Raw genomic sequence first — 9,632 nt, 5'->3', positions numbered from 1 at the left:
CAGCTGACTTCCTGAGGGTGAGCAAGAGAACAAAAGAGAGAAAACATGCAAGATCGAAGCCACACTCCTTTTATAAATTTATTTCAGAAGTGACATCCAGTTACTTCTGCAATGTACTGTGCATTAGAAATGAATCAGTAAGTTCATTCCAAACTCAAGAGGAGGAGATTATATTGTACAAGAGCTTGAATACAAGTTGGGAAGCATTAGGGAGTATCTTAAAGGATGCCTACTACATGATATACCTTATTATTTTAATTAAAGTTTGCATAGTATATCAGTTTCTGTTCTTCTACCACTAACCTGTACATCTCTTCCTAATAAAAGTTAGTATCTTAGAGACAGCATAGAGTTGGGTCTTATCTTTTACCCAGTATGAGCAATTTAAATGCATACCTTTTGAGTTATTTAAATTTGTCTATTAACAACAGGGCTCAGGAAATCATACCTAATGATAAGATAGCATAATAGTAACAGATAACACAATTAACATGAATATGCAAACTCTGGCACCACAGGAAATTGATCCCTCTCTCCAAAATAGCATGGAATGATTGAGCATGTGTGAAATCATGTAGTGAAACACTTTGTTAGAGCTGATCAATATAGAATGTAAGTTGTTATGTAATGAAAGATACTAAGATGGAGGGAATTTTAATGTTGACTGTGCATGATACACAAAATTTTTCATGAGCCTGGACCCATTGCCACACTTCATTTGCTGTGAAATGAGTTCCTTGATTAGAAGCAATGCTATGTGGAATAACATAATGGTGGATAAGGCATTTTGTAAGTCCATGGATGGTATAGCTTTGGCAGAGGTAAGGAAGGCAAATCTGTGTCCAGAGTAAGTATCTATCCCAGTAAGAACAAAATAGAATATTGCCTTTCCATGATAGAAGTGGTTCAATGTGATCAATCTGCCACCAAGTAGCTGGCTGATCACCCTGGGAATGGTGCCATATTGGGGACTCAGTGTAGGACACTGCTGCCGGAAGATTGAGCAGCAAGCAGTGATTATAGCCAGGTAGACCTTGGTGAGTGGAATTCCATGTTGCTAAGCCCATACCTAGCCTCCACACCTGACATCATGGTCTCTTTATTCATGAACCCATTAGGTAGTGATAGAGGTGACTGGGGGAAAAGGCTGACTGATATCCACAAAATGGGTCATCTTATCCATTTGATTATTAAAATCCTCCTCTGCTGAGGTCACCCTTTGATGAGCATTCACATGGGATATTGTTATGACTTTGTTTAATTAACATTTGTTAAGTGGAGCACAGGGTGCCTAATGGTTAGCCATAGTTCAACAACAGAATACAAGAGAAATTGAAATAGAGAAGTTTATTACTCTGAGGTCCTGGAAGAAGTACACACACACCTCAAGGGGCCACATGGGGAGGTCAAGGCAGTGTGCAGAGAGAGAGAGGCCGGATCTGGGGTACATGCCTTTATCAAGGTCTGTGGGTGAAGTACGTTGGGGTTCCCAGGCTAGGGACAGGTTTAAAACCAAAGAGTGGAGTTTAGTTAATCCCTACAGTGGCCTTATCTAAGGGGTGTATAAGGCATACAGATGCTGGGAGGCAGAGGAGACTGTTGATCACAAGGGCTAGTAGGGAGGTCATATCAGAAACTTACATCTCCTTGTGACTCTGCACACCAAAATCTATGGTGTGAACCTGCATAAGGAGGCTAGTGTCAGGTTAAGGTCCCTGTAAGCCACTTGGCCAAACAGAATGGTTGTTGAGGCAGCAATAGCATGGAGTAGCTTAGCTAAACTCTCAAAAGACACAATACCTTCACAATTTTCACCCAGTCAGAAAAGTCTGTCCACATACTTCTTCCTTAAATTGCTGTATTGTCAATTTCCCAATCATATTCCTTCCAAGTCCCTAACCATCCAGCCAAATCGTTGGCCACAGCCCATTCATTGGTATATAATTGCACATCTGACTATTTCTTCTTCTAAGCAAATGAACAGCCAGGTGCACTGCTGGAAGTTCTCCTCACTGGGAGGGTTTCCTCTACCACTGTCCCTCAGGGATGCCCTGGAAAGAGACTGCAGTGATGCAGCTATCTACTTTCAAGTGGTGCCTAAATATCATGCAGAACATCTTTAAACCAAGCCCTAGTCTTTCATTCTCCGTTAACTTATCTTAAGTGAATCCACATGAGGCTGTAGATGCAGGTTGGGAGGGAGAATGCAGTTTAGCAAGATTGGGGACCATGGGCTTTTGAGACACTTCTTCATGTAACTCACTTGTGCCTTCAGGGTCTTCTTGGGCTTGATCATTTGAGATGATGAAATGCTGCTGTGCACACCCAGCCTTAAGGTTTGTTGGGTCAGATAATACCCAGTTTATGATGGGAATCTCAGGTTGCATGGTAACTAGGGGGCTCATGGTTGAATGTCAGTTTCTACTAAGGCCCAGGAGCAAGCCAAGAATTGTTTCTCAAAAAGAGAATAGTTATCCACAGAGGATGACAGGGCTTTGCTCCAAAATGCTAAGGGCCTCAGCTGTGACTCACCAATAGGAGCTTGCTGAAGACTACAAATAACATCTCTCTCTGCCACTGCCACTTTAGCACCATTTAATCTGCTGGATCATACAGCCTAAGCATCAGAGCAACTTGCACAGCTGCCAGGACTTCTTGCAGAGACCTCTTGTTTTGGGCCTCATTTAAAACTAGCGGCTTTTCAGGTCACTCAAAATATGTTACCTCCAATATCTAGAGTCCACTAGGCCTCTGTTTTGGTTGTGGGAGTGACCAGATGCAAAAATTGATCCTTTACTTTAGAAGGAATATCTCAACATGCCTCAGACCACTGAAGTCAAAGGCCCCTGACTTTTTGTTAAATCTGTTTCCTACCCACTGACATGCAAATGTCTTAACAAAAAGTCTAGAATAGTTGCTGCTTCTTGCTCACTAGGTCCATTCAGAACAATGTGATCAATGTAATGGACCAGTGTGATTTCTTTTGAAAGGGAAAAGTGATGATCATGATTCCTGCCAACCAAATTCTGACAGGGGACTGGAGAGTTGATACACCTCTGAGGCAGGACAAAGAAGGTGTATTACTAGCCTTGCCGGCTGAAAGCAAACTGTTTCTGGTAGTCTTTATTGACAGGTATGGAGGATAAAAAAACATTTTCCAAGTCAGTAGTTGTACCAGGTGCCAGGCTATGTGTTAATTTGATCAAGTAATGAAACCACATCTGATAATGCAGCTGCAATTGGAGTTACTACTTGCTTAAGCTTCTGATAATCCACTGTCATTCTACAAGAGCCATCTGTCTTCTGCAGAGGCCACATTGGTAAGTTGGATGGAGATGTGGTGGGAATAACAATCCCTGTATTGTTCAAGTGCTTGATGGTGGTACTAATCTCTGTAATTCCTCCAGGAAAAAAGTATTGCTGTTGGTTTTCTATGTTTCTAGATACAGAAAATTTTAATGGCTTCCTCTTGGCCTTTCTTACCATAGTAGCTGTCACGCCACAAGTCAGGAAACCCGTATGGGAATTTTGCCAACTGCAAAGTATGTATATTCCAATTATGCATTTGGAACTGGGTAAATAATGATAGGATAGGTTTGAGGATCTCCTTGCCCCACTGTGAGATAGACCTAAGCTAAAACTTCATTGCTCACTGACCTCCATGAGCTCCTACTCTAACTGGTGGACAGAGTGATATGTTGGGTCTCCTAGAATCAGTGTCAGCTCACAGCCAGTGCCCAGTAGTCCCTGAAGGTCTGGTTATTTCCTTTTCTCCAATGTGCAGTGATCCTGGTAAAAGGCTATAGGTACCTTTGGGGAAGGCTGAACTATTAACAGTATAAATCTTTGTCAGTGTACTGGGATTCTTTCTCAAAGGGATCTAGCCTCCCTTTCATTCAAGGAGCTATGGGTCTGTACACTGGCTCAAAGCTGGGAATTGATTAAGGTGCTCTGTCTCTCTTGTTTTTATAATTCAAGTTAGGCTTGTGTTCACTTCATGTAGGACTTTTATGCTTATACATATCAAGTGAGAATTGAATAGGCTTCCTCTCTGTTTCAGTTCTAGGAACACCTTGATCCACTAGCCAACACCATAATTCTGTATAGGTCAGACAATTCTAATTGCTACTTTGGCTCTGCTGTCACCTTGCTTTTGGTGATTGAGTCCTACCACTTGGCCCCTGTAACTTCAGAATCCAATTACTCCTATTGCATTTAAGTTTCTCAGTTGAGTGGCTGCAATTACCACTGTAAGGTCTGACCTACAGAGAAGAGCAATCACTGAACTCTTCAAGGATTATGTGGCTCCCCTCACAAATGTATTTTTCATGGTATTGATGAAATATGTCTTCTGGCCCTCCAGTCTGGATGAGCAAGTCTTAAATGACAAATATGCTCTAACATTCCAATCTTCCTAAGGCGTTGTATCCTTTCCTATGCAATAAACTGAGGGAAGTCCAGTATTTCTAACTCACTCACTGTGGGCCAGGCCAGCTTTTAGTCTATGTTTCAATCAACCAAACACATTGTTAAAAAGAGCCCTTTTTAACTCCCAGAGCTACAACTTTAAATGGAGAACCTATTCTTAGTGATTCCGTACTTAGATAAGTATGGAATATCTATCATCTATCTATCTACTTCTCTATCTCCCTATCTATTTATCTATCCACCTGTCTCTATTATATAAGGAATATATATATACATATATATGTATGTGTCTGTGTGTGTATATATATATATATATATATATATAAAATCGGCTCATGCATTATCGGGTGTGAGAAGTCCCATGATCTGACATCTGAAAGTTGGAGGCCCAGGAAAGTTAGTGTACTTCCAGTTCAAGCCCAAAGGCCCAAGAGCTAGGGAAGCTGAAGGTACAAATCTCAGTCCAAATGCAGAAGACCAGTGTCCTAGCTCATCCAGTCAGGTAGAGTGTGGATTTTTCTTTCCTCTGCCTTTTTATTCTCTTCATCTCTCAACAGACTGGATGGTGCCCCCCACATCAGGGAAACCTATCTGCTTTATTCAGTCTACAGATTCAAATGCTACTCTCAATCAGAAACATAGTCATAGGCACTCCCAGAAATAATGTGTAACCAGAAATCCGGTTTCTCAGTGGCCTGGACAAGTGGACAAATAAAATTAACCATCACATTCTTCTTAGACTTCAAACTAATTTAGTAGTCCAGTATACTCAGCTCTCTGACAGTCTCAAGAAAACTATGATTGTGTTGTTCGTTCTTTTTTCATTATTTCAGGGCCAATGCACTTTCTAGCTTTTTACACAATAAGTAGAAGAGGAAATCCTAGATTTGTCTTTTAAATGTGTATACGAGGGCTTCCCTGGTGGCGCAGTGGTTAAGAATCCGCCTGCCAGTGCTGGGGACACGGGTTCAAGCCTTGCTTTGGGAAGATCCCACATGCCGTGGGGCAACCAAGCTCATGCGCCACAACTACTGAGCCTGCGCTCTAGAGCCCACGAGCCACAACTACTGAGCCTGCGCGCCTACAGCCCGTGCTCCGCAACAAGAGAAGCCACCGCAGTGAGAAAGCCAGCGTACCGGAAGAAAGAGTAGACCCCGTGCACCTCAACTAGAGAAAGCCTGCGCAGCAACAAAGACCCGACTCAGCCAAATAAATACATTTATAAACAAACAAACAAAAGTATAAACAATATCATGGCATGCCTCGTTTACAATTATCTAGTGAATTGTAATTGTATTTAATACAAAATTCAAACTTGTTACCATGATCCTGAATAATTTTTATCCTGCCTTCTTCTCCTAGTTCTTTTTTTTTTTAACTGTTCTTTTTGCTTCTTACTCAGCTCTAATATATTGTACTCCCTGCAGCCCACTATCAGTTCTTCAAATATGCCAAAATGTTTATCACCTGATGGTCTTCATACAGGCTGTTCTCTCTCAAATACTTTTCCTCAGATTTTAAACTGGTTTATTGATTCTGAATACTTAAGGTTAGTTCCTGGTTTAAATATCATCCTAAGAGATGTAAGAGACTTTTTATATGTCCCTGACATTCTGTTTCCTTTAGAAGATAATTTCTAGTAATTGTATTTCTTTTGATGTGAGTACTTAATTTCTTTGTTTTCCCAAAGCAAGCATCTTGGGAATTGATACAATTTCCATTTCCCTCAATGTTAAGACTTAAAGCTCTTGAAAGTTTTCCATGCATAATAGGACATTTACAAACATTTGCTGTTTGCTTTGGTAAGCATGAACCTTGTCATTTTTGAAACTCTAATTGTATACTCACTGGTTTCATTGGAGTCAAGGCTGATGTTGAGGAAAATAACTTTCCTACAGGATGATTCAGCATAAAGATGAACTTAAAAGACCAAACAGAATGTGGTATAGCTTTTGTTTTCTTTTACCCTTGATATATATTTTTGTAATCCCTTATGCTTAGAGTTGTTAATGATTCTCTGTCTTACTTTACTGTGTCTGTTGTGTCAGGTTATATTCCATGGGTTCTCAGAGGAAAGCACAAAAAGTCCAGGTGTGATGTTAACAAAATACATACACCATATGAAAAATTGTTAGGTATTGTACAATATGGATTACAGTGAAAGTTATTTCTATGCTAATATCATATACTCATCAAACTCATCTTTTAAGACAAGCCCACTGAATTATTTTTACATTTATTTAAGCCATATTCTCCAGTTGTGTGTTGATTTTTAGTAACATTTAAATGAGGCACAGTTTCTTTAACAGTATTATCTGTTGTGTTTTTTGATAGTGCTGACTTTTCACTAATTCATTCCTAAGGATTTAGAAGCAATGTAGATCTAGGCAGTATTTTTAAAACCATTTGCTCTTAAACTTCTTTATCATAATTTAAAACTTTTCCAACTAGTGGTTAAAAGAGTGCATATCTTTTATACAGACAACATCCAAAATTATGTTTCAAGTCTTGAGGTTTATCATAAGTTCCAGGTTCGGCAATTTGACCCAAAGCTGAACACTTAAAGACTTGAAGACTTAGACTAAAATTTTATTTTCCTTTCTAAACACTTTCTTTCTTATTTTTATTCATTTCCTATAATACTACTTTATTTTCCCATGCTTCTCCACCCTCCAAAATGCAAGAATTTGGGGATATGTTTGGAATTTATTCACCCTTGTGAATTATCCTTCGTTTTTATATTAAATCCTAATGGTTCTAATCCCATATCAACATTATTGATACACATCTACATCTCTCCACCTCCACTGCCATAGAATATAAGGTGATCAGGATTGCTTATCTAGACTAATATTAGTCTCCTCAATGGCTTCACTTCCTCAAAGTTATTTTACTTTCAATGTATTTAAAAATTCTGCCGAATTATTCAGAACTGTTTTAAAAAGTCACTCAAGTTTTCCTTTAGTCTGCTACATAAATATTAACATCCATAGAAGCTTTGCTTTCAAAGCCCACTCTATCTTCATTATGAGGTTTATCCTGGTGGTGTATTTATGCTACTTCTCTTATATTATAGTACAACCATCTTAATGGTAAAGGGGAGGTTATGATTCAAAACTGTAGTCTAATATTAGTGAGTTAAGAATCCATTCTTTGAAAAGACCAGCTTAAGTAACAGACTACTTAATTTTTCTTATAAAATGATAACTGAAATATTTGACACTTTCCACATTTTTTTTAACATCTTTATTGGAGTATAATTGCTTTACAATGGTATGTTAGCTTCAGCTTCACAACAAAATGAATCAGTTATATACATACATATATTCCCATATCTCTTCCCGCTTGCGTCTCCCTCCCTCCCACCCTCCCTATCCCACCCCTCCAGGCGGTCACAAAGCACCGAGCTGATCTCCCTGTGCTATGCGGCTGCTTCCCACTAGCTATTTACCTTACGTTTGGTAGTGTATATATGTCCATGCCTCTTTATCGCTTTGTCACCGTTTACCCTTCCCCCTCCCCATAACCTCAAGTCCATTCTCTAGTAAGTCTGTGTCTTTATTCCTGTTTCACCCCTAGGTTTTTCATGACATTTTTTTTTTAATTCCATATATATGTGTTAGCATACGGTATTTGTCTCTCTCTTTCTGACTTACTTCACTCTGTATGACAGACTCTAGGTCTATCCACCTCATTACAAATAGCTCAATTTCGTCTCTTTTTATGGCTGAGTAATATTCCATTGTATATATGTGCCACATCTTCTTTATCCATTCATCCGATGATGGACACTTAGGTTGTTTCCATCTCCGGGCTATTGTAAATAGAGCTGCAATGATTTAATGAGGGGCAAGGTTATACTAGCAGTTAAGATTCCTTTAGCCCACAGTGCACAGTTCTGTTCTAATGTGCAAAGTGCTTTCTATCACTATATCATTCCATTCTTACAGGAATTCTGTAGGATTAGGAACTATTACTATTTCTACCTTACAGATGAAACCATGGTGTACAGAGTTTATTTCAACTCTTATTTAGCTAATATGTGGCAGAGTGAGGATTTAAATTCAGGTCTTTTTTTAACCCAAAGCAAATACAGTAATTGTAATGAATATCTCCTCTGTCTTAGAGAACTTGATAAGTTTTTAAAATGCTGTATTACCTCATCTTGACAATAAGACTCTGCCAATTTAAGTTGAGAGATGTTAAAGACTTGCTGAAGGTTGTACAGGAATAAGGTGTCAGAGATGGGTCTTGTGAGTCCCAAGACCATAGGCCATACCCATTACTCCACTCTACAGTTATGGCTATGTTCAAATAGGCCCAGGGTTTTCATTTGTTTGTTTGTTTTTTCCCCTCTACTTTTTTTCCACTAGCTTGGAAGAATTCACAACTGTACAACTTCTTTAAGTAGTGCACTGAATTTAGTTCAGAAGACTCTAATGATAAAATGTTGTGAAAAAAATTATGTGAGAGGAGAGCGTTGGTTTCCTTTTCTCCTAATTATTGTGCCTGAAATTTGGACTATAAACCTGAATTTTTCCTGAATTTCAAAATTGTACTACCTGTTATAAGTCACTTGAAATCTTTCCATGTCCCCAGTGATATATTTCTATAAGAAAGTGAGGATTGAAGAACATTCAGGGAGAAGCCTTATCTGTCAGATATGGGGGGAGAATTCTACTTATACTAAGGTTCTTATATCAAATCTCCTAAGATAAATAAGGTGGATTTCTCAGTTCATACATACATGCATTTACTCAAGATTTGGTTTTTCAAGAGGTAGATATCAATTGTTTGGCATCCTGTTAGCACCATAAAGAGGGTCATAGAGATGAGTAACATAGTTTTGAGATGAATTCAAACTTAAGGGTATAGAAAAATGGACTTTAAATCCTTATTTCTTGGATAAAAAGCCTGTTTTTTTTTAATGTATGAAACGAGTATAACTATAGATGATGGAAAGCAGAATTAGGTAAGATAGGAGACTAAAGAGGAAAAGATGAATTAACAGAAAGTGGGAAAAATTATATAAATGGTTTTATTTAAAGCAATGATGTGACATTTTGAAATGGATAAAAGAGACATCTGCAAGAGGTCGATAAAGATAAAAAGACATATATATTTAGTTCTATTGGCTGTCAAAACTCTGCTATTGTGATTAAGGCATTGAGTGTATGGACTTTGCATAAAGCACAATCCATTTA

At 38.6% G+C, this 9,632-nt stretch overlaps 1 pseudogene; it reads right to left on the bottom strand.

The window, feature by feature from the left end:
* Positions 1 to 620: 620 nt before the first annotated feature.
* Positions 621 to 8,698, bottom strand: LOC132522653 (uncharacterized; annotated as a pseudogene).
* Positions 8,699 to 9,632: the final 934 nt, after the last annotated feature.

This window comes from Lagenorhynchus albirostris, chromosome 7 (genome assembly GCF_949774975.1).
Source record: "Lagenorhynchus albirostris chromosome 7, mLagAlb1.1, whole genome shotgun sequence".
In the NCBI taxonomy this organism is placed as follows: Eukaryota; Metazoa; Chordata; class Mammalia; order Artiodactyla; family Delphinidae; genus Lagenorhynchus; species Lagenorhynchus albirostris.
This window is presented reverse-complemented; position numbering and strand designations above follow the sequence as displayed.